Source organism: Orcinus orca, chromosome 1, assembly GCF_937001465.1.
Source record: "Orcinus orca chromosome 1, mOrcOrc1.1, whole genome shotgun sequence".
Taxonomy (NCBI): Eukaryota; Metazoa; Chordata; class Mammalia; order Artiodactyla; family Delphinidae; genus Orcinus; species Orcinus orca.
Genome location: NC_064559.1, coordinates 182,057,316 through 182,069,468, shown reverse-complemented (window position 1 = coordinate 182,069,468; position 12,153 = coordinate 182,057,316). Strand labels below are relative to the sequence as shown.

Sequence of the window (12,153 nt, the reverse complement as noted above, 5' to 3'; positions counted from 1 at the left end):
GAAGGTCGTGGCTTGTGGAGGGGAGAGGGTACTCAGGCTGAGAGACCAATAGGAGTAAAGGCCCAGAGGGGGTCATAGTGAGGGTGTGTTGAGACATCCTACCAATTTCCTTTCCCAGAAGTACAGAGTGTGTGCTGGGGAAAATTGTGAGGGAGCTTGAGAGGTAGACAGGGGCTAGATCAAAAAGGCCCTTAAACTTCACTCTAAGAGAACAGACTTCATTCTGCACAGGATGGGGTGGGGGGCATTAAGGATTATTGGAAAAGTATTCCAAAAGGAGGAAAACATACTTGTAATCCTAACATCTGACCTTATCAACTATCTCTACTTCTCCATGAGCCCTTCCGGTGTCCACTTATGTAAGTGTCCTGTGGCAGCCCCTGGGAGCACCTTTTGGAGCTGGCTACACCCTTCCCTTGCTACTCTTCATATAGCCCCATCCATTGACCAGTGTGTTGCTGAGGGACCCTCCTCCCTCGGGACAGGCTTTTCCCTTCTGCTCTCTGTCTCTGGCCGTGGAGGCTGGGTCCTTGTCCAGCCTTCAGAATTCAGAATTAGAAAGTCATCTTTCTGAGTCATGAAGTAGCTGAGAAACCCTCACTCAGAGAGGTGGTGACACTTGTCTGCCTGGAACCTAGTTTGCAGCACGGACTGCCTCAATATTACTCATTTCTGTTTTAATGTAGCAGCTGCCCATTGAGCATATACTAGGTTCCAGGGACAGTGCTAAGGGGTCTACAAACAGTACTTTTTTAATCCGCAGGACTACTGAGGAGTTTTGGGTTATCTTCCCATTTTCCACGTGAGGAGACTGTCACGAAAGGTTAGAAAGGTCACGAAACAGGTGCCAGAGCCTTAGATTGGAAGCCAGCCTGTCTGAGTCCAAAGTTTAGGTTTTTGACAATTAGTTGTATAATATTCCACTCCATCTACAGGGCTCATTAAACTGGAGTCCGTGGATAAATCCATGGGGTTTGTAAATGGGAATGGGAAAAACAATTAAATCTTTATTTTCACCAACCTCTAACTAAAATGCAGCATCTCCTTTTATGATGAATGTAGGCAACAAACCACAGTAGAATTAGTAGTGCCGGAACTTGGTCACCAATGGAAATTACAGACATTGCAGTTGTAACAAATATCTTGAAATATCATTTAAACTACCTAGAAATTATAGTTGCTTTAAGAACACCACTAGATCTTACTATTTAATATATTAATAAAGAAGCTTTTATATTTCTATTTCACAGATACAATTTTTAATATTTGGTGTCTATATTTCAAAACAATTGGTTCTCTGGGAATTCCTGGTGGTCCAGTGGATAAGGCTCAGCGCTCTCACTGCTGGGACCCCGGATCCGATCCCTGGTTGGGGAAATAAAATCCTGCAAGCTGTGTGGCACTGCAAAAAGAGAAATCGGTTCTCCTGGTAATCATATGGATTTTACTTTCTCCTTATGAGAAGGATGCATAGGCTTTCCTGGGGGACCCATGGCATAAAAAAAAAGTTAAGAAATCTTGCATGGGGTCTTTGCTGATCCTTCATAAAGTTTTCTCTCGCTCTCAGTTCCTATTGGTTCAGTTGTTTTTTTCTTCTGCCTCATTCTGCCTATGGTACAGTCATTGATGGACCTGTCCAACTTCTCCTGGGAGACTCTGAACTCCCTGGAGGCAGGACTGTGTCTTATTCATTAGTGTATCTCTCCCCTCAGTATTGTTTAGTGCATAATAGATGTACACTAAGTGCTTCTAAACTTAATGAATGAATGGGGGATGGATGACTCAAGGACTGAGGGAATGAACACTGAGCAGTGTGGGGATAACCGTCAAGAAGGAATAATGTTTGAGTCCACTATTTGTCAGCCACTGGGAGTTCTCATATCTATTATCACATCAAATCCCACAGCTCTATCAGAAAGAGAACTTGGGGCCACTTTATAGAGGTAAAGACACTGGGGATCAGAGAGGTTAAATGACATGCCCAGTAAATCTTGGAGGCAAGATTTCTCAGCCCCTTTCCTCTACACTACATGACCCCAATTCTAGGAGACATATGATGTTAAAAGGTAGGCAGGGAGGGGATAGTGTGACATGGGAAATAACATAGAGTCAGTGACTTATGCATGATAGGGGAGACTCTTTTCAGTTGCCCTTGACTTGGGAGTCATTCTCCACCACAGTCTGGGTAGTCCAGAGTGTCTCTGTTCTGCTGCATGAAAAAGCAAAGGCAGAGAGAGGAGGAGCCACTCATAGATCACAGACGCCTGCTGCCAATGTCTTGCCAAAGGGCCCAGTGTCAGTCAGCATCCAGCCAGGAAGACAGAAACCACTCTAGGTCTTTTGAACAGAGGGAATTGAATGCAGGGAATTGGTGACAGAAGATCTGAGGAGCCAGACAGGGGACTGAGGCAGATGCTAGAGACTGTCAAGAGCTGGAAGCTGCTACTACCCTCAGGGATGTAGGGACAGTGGGAGGAGGTGGTGTAACCAAAGCCCAGAAGTTGAGGCCATCCACGGGGAGCTGGAGTTTCAGTGGGGGCTGTCAGGTGGGGGCTACCTTGCAGGAGTTGGAGTTTGGGGGGGCAGCGGGGGGAGCAGCACAACCACTGTCACTGCCAGAATGAAAGGGGGGGGAATACCCTACCTCCACCCACCCTCCAATCTTCTACATGTGCCTTTCATTGGCAGAACAAACCAGAAAGCTAGAGGGTGAGGGAGCTTGGGAAATGTAGTTTCCTGAGATACTGAGCAGATCAGAGAAGGGTAGGGATGGATCGAGAGCAAACCAGTAGTTGACTGGCAGAGTTCTACTCCTGGAAGAGTAGGAACCCTAGGGCTTGTTCAGTCTTCCACAGGGCTGTGAGCTAAGATGAGGAAGAGCTGATGCGGCTCTGGCTTTAGGTATGAATTTGGAGCAATTCAGTTAGAGAGACTGAGAATACTCTGCCATTGATATAAGTTTCGGGGCTCAGTCCTCCACCTCTTATCTCTTCTGTCAATTTTCACTCCCTGGGTGATTTCATCCTGTCTTGTGGTTTTAAACGTCACCTGTTGGCTGATGACTCCTAAATGTCTGTCCTTGGCTCTGAATTATCTCTTGAATTCCACACCTGTATGTTCAAGTTTCTACCCCACGTCTCCACTTACATATGTAAAACTGAACATGTCAGGACCAGACATTTTATTTCCGTCTGCCCCCCATTGCCTCTTACCCAGAGTTCCCCACCTCAGTAAATGGTACCACCAGTCATCTGGTTACTCAGGTCAAAAATCTCAGGGTTGGGCTTCCCTGGTGGCACAGTGGTTGAGAGTCCGCCTGCCGATGCAGGGGACACGGGTTCGTGCCCTGGTCCGGGAAGATCCCACATGCCGTGGAGCGGCTGGGCCCGTGAGCCATGGCCGCTGAGCCTGCGCGTCCGGAGCCTGTGCTCCGCAACGGGAGAGGCCACAACAGTGAGAGGCCCGCGTACCACAAAAAAAAAAAAAAAAAAAAAAAAAATCTCAGGGTCAACCTTGACTCCCACACAACAGCTAGAGTGGCGCTGTTACAACATAAGTCACATCATATCACTCTTTTGCTCAAATGTCATCATATCATGGTTTGAGAAAAACACTTACCATGGCTTACAAGGCTCTGTGCCATCCAGCCGCGGGACCCTCACTTCCTCTGCTCTGCTCACAATGGTCGTGCTGTTTCTTGAACAAGTTAAACTTCCCCCTGACTCAGTGCTTTTGCACCTGATGTCCCCTCTGCATGGAATGTTATGCCCCTGGATATCCACATGGCTTCCTCACTTAATTCATGTTTCTTACCACCCTAACTAAAAGAACATCCCAGTTAATCTCTCTCCTCTAACCTAACTGTGTCTTCACTACATTAACTAATGCCATTATATATACTAAATTTATTTTAACACCTGCCTTCCCCACTAGAATATAAGCTCCCTGAAGGCAGGAACTTTGTTTTCTAGCATAGCACCAAGAACAGAGCTATGCTGGACTGTCAGTGGCAGCTCAGCACCATTTCCCCTCTTTGCACACTCTTGTATCATAAAGGCTAGAAGTTTGAGTACTACATTTTCCAGAACCCCTCCTATCAGGATTCCAGGTTTGAGTCTGCCAATGGCACATCTACAAGATTTGGAAGATGGAAGAGAGGCAGAATCAATATCATTGTTTCTCCAGCAGCGATGGGCTGATGCCTGGGCTTTGGTAAATGTGAGATGTTTGTGGTGGCCTCTGCATGTTTTCTTGCAAAGCATACATCTTGGTCCTGGGGTAGCTGCAACTGTTTTGGCCACTTCCTTGTTTCATGTAACTTATTATGATACAGCAACAGGTTTCATCATTAATGTGTGTCCTTCCAGCCCTTCCAAGATTTTGAAAGCAGCCCCCTCCTTGGAATTCCTACAGTGGTTTCTGTTTTCCTGACTGAACTGTCTGATACAAGTCCTGGCACACGGTAGGTAGTGAATAAATATTTACTGAATGAATGAACAAATCTTGACATAAGGAAGTGACCGGTCCAGAATGTATTCATACTGAGTATTAGGGAGCAACCTGAGATTCTAGTGGCCTGAGTCACGTCTATCTTGGGGGTATACTAAGACCTCAGTGAGCCAGGTATAGACTTCAGACCCATTCTATAGAGCATTTGGAGCGTGCCATGTCTGTATGTGGAAATTAACATTTTAGAAAATGGTATGTAGTTCATTCCATAATGTGGGTTTCATGTATTCTCAGCTTATCCATTTTTAAAATAAATATTTGAGGTCCAAAGCACTCCATCAGACATTGCAGAGGAAAGAGGGGTTGGAACTGGGGGGCCTTCTGAGATCTGTAGTCGGGGCTCTGGACCAGTCTGGATTCTTCAAGTGTTCAGTCCATTTCACAAAACAGCTCAGGTCTTGGCATGAGCTGAGCTCTGTGCTGCCTTCGCATCATGTCCCATCTCATAGAATCCTCGTAAATCCTAGAATCCCACGAGGTAGGTAGGTACGAACTCTCCAAACAGGCTCAGAGGGGTTCAGGGACTTGTCCCAAATCACCCAGTCAAGGCAGAGTGAGAATTTGAACCCAGGTCCCACCAGACCCTAACTACTTGCTCTACGATTTCTCTACGATCTGCCCCGTCTTTACCCTGATCCTCCAGTTGGGCCCCAGTAGCCAGATTTGTATGTATTTGGTAAGAGTCAAGAAGGGATCCCAGAGCCCCATTTCCTGAAGGCCCCCTTCCTTTCCTTTCCCAACACTCACAGCCTCACCACATCAATCTCATCGGAGCCTATCCAGAGGAATCTCATCATGCCCTTTATCCTTTTTTATATTAATCACCACAAAAATCCCCAGCTCCCAGTTCACCCTCAGCCCCTGGCCTCTAATCTTCATTTGGCTCTGAACGTCCATCCGTATGACTCTGACTCTCCTTCCTACTCAAGAAAAACTTCTGCTGTGCTTTCTGTGGTTAGTCATTAGCAAAACATCCTGCATCCTCACCCTTGTACCCGGACGACCCCTTTCACCTTCTCACTCTAGTGGAAACCATGCTCCCTGCTGGGGACACTGCTTTCCCTGCAACGCTCCCAAGGGGTGGCTTTCTTGACATCACAGCCCTTGAACCCTCAGTCTGGTAGGGTTCTAGAGTAGGGTTCATCCTACTCTTCATTGCTACTCTCAGATCCTTCCTTCTCGTGTGTCCCCCTAAAACTGCTGCCTTGAAGTCATGCCATCAAAACTTATGCCTCTGATACTCCTCCTGTTGCACCATTTATAGACCTCTAGTCACCCCCACTCCCATTCCCTGAAGATTTAAAATTCTTGTCCACTGTTTCTCCAACAGTGCCCGTCGCGATTCTTGGTGATTTCAATGTACATAGAGATGATCCTTCCAACAGGCTTGCTTCTCACACCCCTGACCTCCTTTCTTCCATTGTGTCTCTACCTTCCATTCCCAGGTCCTACATTAGCGCTCACCTTTAACGGTAACGGTCTCCCTTCCAAAATCACAAGCATCCTACTTTCTGAACACCGTCTTTGCAGCTCACTCTGCTTCGGGGAGTGTGTGGTCTCCAGGTGAAAGGAGGCTGCTTTCCACTGGCAAGGGGTGGGGGCAGAGGCTGCTTCCTCGGGCACAGAAGGTTCAGAAGGGAATTTGAAGCTCAAGATTTTCAAGCTTGTCTCCCCAAATGTCCTCATCCCATATGTCAAGGTCCCACTCTTTACCTGTCACAGACGTTAAGGACAACTGTAAGACTGTGCATTCATCTCCTTTGCAGATCTCCCCCTTAATGATCAAATTATTAAATCAAATCCTGGGTCCAGTTTTCAGCCCTGTGGCAGCAGGAGATGAATCTCCTTTAAAGATGTCATGGGACCCCTGGTTTTCAAAGCATGCCTTAAGTTGTCAGTCGGCTTTCCTGGGCCCACCATTTTATTTTTACAAGGCTTTCAAGGCTGTCAGAAGCAGCCAGCTCTTACCACAATCCTTATAATTTCCTCCAGACTGATCAAGCCCCACACACTCCACATCCCTCCCCAGCCCTCACCTTCCCCCTGTACCTCGTCTCGTTTAACCACAGGTTCCAGTTTATCGCTACTCGTGAAGCCCTGCGTACCAGAGGTTATCACCACTCCACCCTCCACAAGCAATGGGGTCCCTCCTCTCTTCAGAAGGAGCAATCCAACTAAATCCCATCTTCAAGGTCCGCTCCCTAGGACCATGCCTAGTACCAACTGCCATAGCCCGGGTTCCTGGAAAATAGGGCCTGAGACAAACCTCATACGATCACACAAACGGAGAGTGCAGTCCCAGGGCCGCCAGAGGGAGGGAGGTGGAGAGGGAGACAGGGAGAGGGGAGAGGGGAGCAGACAGCAGGAAGTGCAACACTGAGCTTCACAAAGCACAGTTGTGTAATGAGGGCAGCTGACGGCTGCTCTCACGTGAAACTTCTTGGGTACAGGACCCTACGTGCCAACTGAACAGACCAGTGAATATCTAGTGATGGGGGAGGGTAGACAGGGAATTTATCCTCAGGCTTCCTCTCATCTCCACCTCAAGTTTGCCCCCGGAATGTCAATTCTCCTGCACTTCTGGGTTGTGTCAGCCACCCCTTTGGTGACCCTGAAGCAATCAGAAGCCATGCCTTCCGGTGTGCTGGTTTTCTCTGGGCGCAGAAGTGGAGGGAGAATCCAGAGGATTCCTGGCCCCCTAACATTTATGGGGCATCACTGTATATATTGGGGCTGCGCCCAGTCTTGTCACTCTTTGTGGCACCAGGGCCCTGGAGGAGGTCTCGGGCTGCAGGATTGCCGGGTTCCTGAAGCTGTTCTAGAGCCTGGCCCCCCTGAAGAGTCGGTCAGTGTGACAGCTGGGGCAAAACAAGAAGTCAAGGACACTAGAGCCGGCGAGGCCAAGACGATTTGAGGTCACACGGGCGGTTCTGCGACACCCTGGGAAACAGAAAGATGCCATTCCTAGGCTCAGATCCCCAGGCGGCTCCGCACCCCTCAGTGGGCCACAGACGCTCCCCTGTGGGACCCCTGCTCCTTCCACTGCCCTCGTGGCTTACCTGCTCCAGCAGCGTCCGAGCTCCCTGCCTTTCCTCAAACCCACCACGCCCTCCCTCCTTGGGACCTGCCTTTCTCTGCTTGAAATGCTCTCTCACATACCTGTCTGCCTGTCTCCTTAATTCCCTTCAGGTCTCCAGAGGTCATGAGGCCTTCCCTGGCAGCCTTATAAAAGGGCATTTTATTCCCTGCCCCCTCCCCAGCACTCTCTTTCCTTCTACTCTGCCGTGTTGTCCTGGCATCTTACACATTTAATTGGCTCTTTCTCGTCTGTCTTCCCTGAGCTAGAATGTAAGCTCCACGTGGGCAGCCCTTTTTCTGTTACCCCCGGCACCTATCACAGAGCCTGGCACATAGTAGGTTCTCCGTGAATTTTCTGTTGCATGAATGAATGATTAAGTAAATGAATGACTATTACATGATGTCCATTCCCCCAGCTGTGACTGATAAACCAGGAAGAACCCCAGATCTAGGCTGGACCAATCAGCTTTTCTCTCCAGATAATTTGGAACTCGGCTTGAGAGCTTGCGAGGTTCTGCAAGGGGCAGAAAACAGCCCTGTGAATTCAGGGGCTGTGGGCTGCATCTTCCACCAAGTGCCAAAGAAGCGGGAGGAGAAGGTCTGCAGAGAGAGGAGACTTAGGGGGCCCTGCAGAGAATGGAGAGAGGCCTGAGCTGGCTCTAGTCCCCCTTTGGGGCCCAGGAGATACCCCAGGACGCTATAATAAATTCCTCCTTTCTGCTTCACTGGAGTCGCTTGAATTTTATCTGCAATGAAAGTCTTAAACATCAGCCCTACCATTTATGAGCATTTCTAGATGTATCAGGAGCTGGGCTGAACCTTATCCTGCTTTGTGGGACCTGGGCAGGCCCCTCCCTGCTGGCATGGGCCATGCCGGGATACTGGGTCTCACAGGATGCCGCGGTGAGCGCACGCGCCGCCCTTGATGTAGGCGAGTCTTCCTTGCCTGTTTCCAATGCAGCTAAGCTGAGGCTGCCCCCAGGCCTGTTCCTGGCACCCGGGGTGGGGGGGGGTCCAGCTTCCCCAGAGCCCCAGGCCGCTCCCCCTCACCCTGGCACATGGCACTCCCCCGACCCCAGCTGTCACCACCGGCTCCCTGCTCCTTGTCACCTCTGTGCCCCAGGCTCCAGGTCTCAGCGAGGCTCTGGCTTGCGCCCTAGCACCTCCTCTCTGGGACCCAGCCCAGGCTAACCCAGCACCCGACTCCTTCTCCCTCCACCTCCTGAGCACCCCAGCCCCCTCCCCCCAGGCCTGACCCCGGAGCGTGAAATCTATTGTCCTCCTCCATCCCAGCCAATCCCCAGCCCGACCTGACAGCTCTCTATTATGCATGCACATTTCCAAACAGTTCATTTACATAGAACGCCAGGGAGCAGCTTCTGTGTTCAGAAAGGAGACTCCCGGTCACCTCGACAGGGTGGATCCTGAGATTAGGGAGCCTCCTGCCCTTCCTCTCTCTTTCTAGGTGACTCTAAATGGGCCCTCTGGCCAGGAGTGTGGGTGGGGGAGGATGAAATCAGGTTGAACAAAAAGAAGCCAAGTGTCGGGCAGGCAGATGCTAGTTCGTTGTCTGCATTTAGTTATTGGTTCGTTTTTTAGAACAATTTTATTTCTTATCTACATATGTCTCTGTGAAATTTTTAGGGCTGTTTTCCCACTCCGCCCAACCCCCCACTGTTAGTTACCCTGGCCCCGCCCCCAGCCTCAACACCACCCGGCTTCTATTTCAAAGACCAGCGATCTTGGTGAATGCAGAAAGGCAGAGTGTGCTGTGGGGAAGATGAGGGGCTTTGGAGTCAAGAACCCCATATTTGAATCCCAGGGCCATGTCTGACAAAAGACTCCTTCAGGGCCTCAGTTTCCCTGCTGGTAAAATGGGGATCATATCAACTCCATTGAGTGAGTATGTGCATGTGAGACACTGTCCTGTGCTGGGTAGAGGATATAGGATCCCAAAGTGGTCGTTATATTACTGAGGTTTAGGAAACAGGAAAACTCAAGCGCTTGCCCCATCCTGGCCTCCTCTCCCATCCTTCCCAGAGAGCCCTTCTCTTGTTCTGACCCAGAAACAGGTAGATTGCTGGCCCTGGTTGCTGGCAGAGGATACAGGCCATTGTTCCCCTGCTTTATTAGTTCACATTCTTCTCTAGAAATGGTCCTTTCTTATTGTTCTGTTCTTTTCTATTGGGTCCTTCTTTCTCACCCATGCTAAGAAAGTGACAGAAGTGGACCATGGTGGGGTTAGGGCAGGCAGGGTTGGGACATGAGAATACAACAGTGCTGAATGTGCTACCGTGAGCCAGGTCTTATGCTAAGCTCTGCACAGGCACTGTCTCATTTAATCACCACTGTGTGCACTCAGGGCAGGCATTTCCCCCCCCCGAGCCACGAAAAGTTCTCAGAAAGTACTGTGATCCATTAGTAATGTCTGCCATGGGTGAAGCCACTGGAATGTCAAGACTCCATTTTTCTTCTCTCTGAGTGCAGTTGGGAACTCGTAGGAGGGACTCTGGTCTCAAGCTGGGGTCAGGTGAGCCTCCTGGGGAGGTGACCCTGAGCAGACATCTGTAGAATGAGTAGAGGGTGGTCAGCTGAAGAAAGATGGGCAAGGCCTTCTGAGCAGGAAAGCAGCATGAGTGTGAAATAGGAAACAGTGGGGTAGGAAGATAGGTATTACTGGAGCTTAAAACAGGAGGCAGGGCATGATGGGAGATGGAGCAGGCAAGAACGGCAATGAATTAAACATGTAAAGCACTTAAAATACATAGTAAGTTCTCAGTAAGTAGCAGCCACCATCATTATTGTTGTTATTATTACTACTGGGTAGTTTCAATAAATGCTTCTTGGCTAACTGGCCCATTAAGCACCTAGTGGATATTGCTCAGTAAATCCCTAGCTGCTTATTGGCAACTTGATCAATAATCAATTGACTCTGGGATAGTCTAGTCATGGCAGGTGACAGCGTGTCAGGATAAAGACATAAGTAACAGTGTGACCACCTTACCCCGAGTCCAAGTTCAGGTAAACTTTGCTTTTTACGTAGCCCCTCCTCTGAGGAAGTCCTCCTGGCTCCCTCCAAGCCCACCTGTAGCCTGACCCTGGGAGCCTCGGAATTTGGTGGCTTCTTTTCATGGCATAGCCGTGTCCTCCTGTCGTCTACTTCCTGGAGAGGGAGTGTCACCAAGAGGAACAAGTGTTGCTGTGGGGAGAGAAGGCTTCTGCTCATCTCTTTCTGTGGGAGCTCTGGGGACTCCCTAGGGGTGAGATACTTGGGTGGGATGGCCTGAGGAGTTGGGACCCATGTCCTGGGTGCCTAGACAGGCAGTTATGAACTTCGTGAGGACAGGGGCTCCTCCTGCAGGTCTGTGTGCGGAGGGAAGAACGACAGAGGGGAAGGGGAAAGCGAAAATGCCACTGAGCCCCGTTACTGTCATCCATCGCCTCTCCATCTGGACCCCGGTAGCCTAGGGTACCCTCCTCTGCCTCCAGGCAGCCGGGTACCCCCTTCAGCTGAGGGACTCTGAGCTGTTCCCTGCTCCCAGCCCTGCTGCTGAGCAGACTTGGACTCCTCCCTGGGGCTAGAGACATCTCGGAGGGGGAGGACTGGGCTAGTGGTGTCCTAAGGCAGAACCCTCTCCATACCATCAGTTTCCTGTTGGGGGGGAAGGAACCCAAATAAACTCTGGGTGTTTTGAAGACAATTTTCCCCACTGTTACCATTTCCTGTGCCCTCCGCTCACTCTCCCAGGAGCTGCTCTGAAACTCAGACCCTGTGTCTCCCCTAACACCTCATTTTCCACACTGTGCTTATTGTACAGGATGGAGGCGGTGTCCTCCTACTACCCAGGCTCTTCTGCACAGGAGGAATTTCCATCTCCTTCCTTCCCTTCCCTCCACCCCTCGGGAGGCTGTCCCTGCTTCCACCCTCCCCTTCATCCCGCAGCGCCTAATTGAAGAGGCTCTGCCTGGTAGAGAAAATGAAAGCTTTATCTTCCCAGTCCATCCCGAAGCCCGTTAGGATGATGGATGAGTTTCCGGACCTGCGTGCCCCTCCCAGTAGCATCAACAAAATTGCCTTTCAGGAGCCCAACTCCCACGTCAAGATGGGCTGCGGTGGAGACGGGAGACCCCGGCTCTGGCACTCGATGGTGAGCATTAAAATCATTTTAATGCTGCGTTCAGGGTTTGTGTTCCCTGCGTGTGAGCTGGTCCAATCACTGGCATCGCAATAAGATGAATGATGTTTGTTAAAAAGCTCTTTGGTGCAGCCTGATTGACCATTATGAACACTCAGCTTGGAGCTGGGATGCGTGGGCCCAGCTTCTGGGCCTGGATGGGACCCGTCAGAGATGTTGTTGCCGTCAGCCCTATTGGGTCATGGCCAGATCTATTCCTTTAGGCCTCTCAAACCTCCCCCGGGCCAATGCTGTCAAAAGGTCAGAGATAAAACACACATATGAGAGTCCGGAACCAGGTAGTTGATTGCACTTGGCAAACCCTTCTCCCCTTGGCCATCAGCATCCTCATCTATGGAATAAGAGGGATGGCTAGCTGTTATGGGTTGAA

The 12,153-nt window shown here is 50.0% G+C and overlaps 1 long non-coding RNA gene across 2 annotated transcripts; it reads left to right on the top strand.

The window, feature by feature from the left end:
- The first annotated feature begins 8,956 nt into the window (after nt 1-8,956).
- LOC125960694 (uncharacterized) lies at nt 8,957-11,779 on the top strand. 2 transcript variants are annotated; one of them, XR_007470622.1, is made up of 3 exons: nt 8,957-9,052; nt 9,320-9,486; nt 11,670-11,779. It is a non-coding gene; the product is annotated as an uncharacterized LOC125960694 (long non-coding RNA). The 2 variants fall into 2 exon arrangements; XR_007470624.1 differs by having other exon boundaries at nt 9,029-9,052; nt 9,269-9,486.
- Nucleotides 11,780-12,153: the final 374 nt, after the last annotated feature.